Below are 241 nucleotides of genomic sequence, written 5' to 3'. Positions count from 1 at the left end.
TTGGGGGCATTTCACCTTCCTATCCCAGTCCAAAAATCAGTAAAACGTGTAATTGGTATATTTAAATATCCCTGTAGGAACATGTGTACAGTAATCATCTCTGTATCACTGTGATCAATAATCAATAAATCTCCATCAATGATTCAGATATGGAGGCATTCCCAATAGTCGTACTAAACTGCCCTCTTGTGGCAGAAAAAAGATAAATTACTGCACTTTTACTGAACTTTAAAAAAAAAAA

This window comes from Oryzias melastigma, unplaced genomic scaffold (assembly GCF_002922805.2).
Source record: "Oryzias melastigma strain HK-1 unplaced genomic scaffold, ASM292280v2 sc02513, whole genome shotgun sequence".
NCBI classification, from domain to species: domain Eukaryota; kingdom Metazoa; phylum Chordata; class Actinopteri; order Beloniformes; family Adrianichthyidae; genus Oryzias; species Oryzias melastigma.
Note: the sequence above shows the minus strand (reverse complement) of the source record.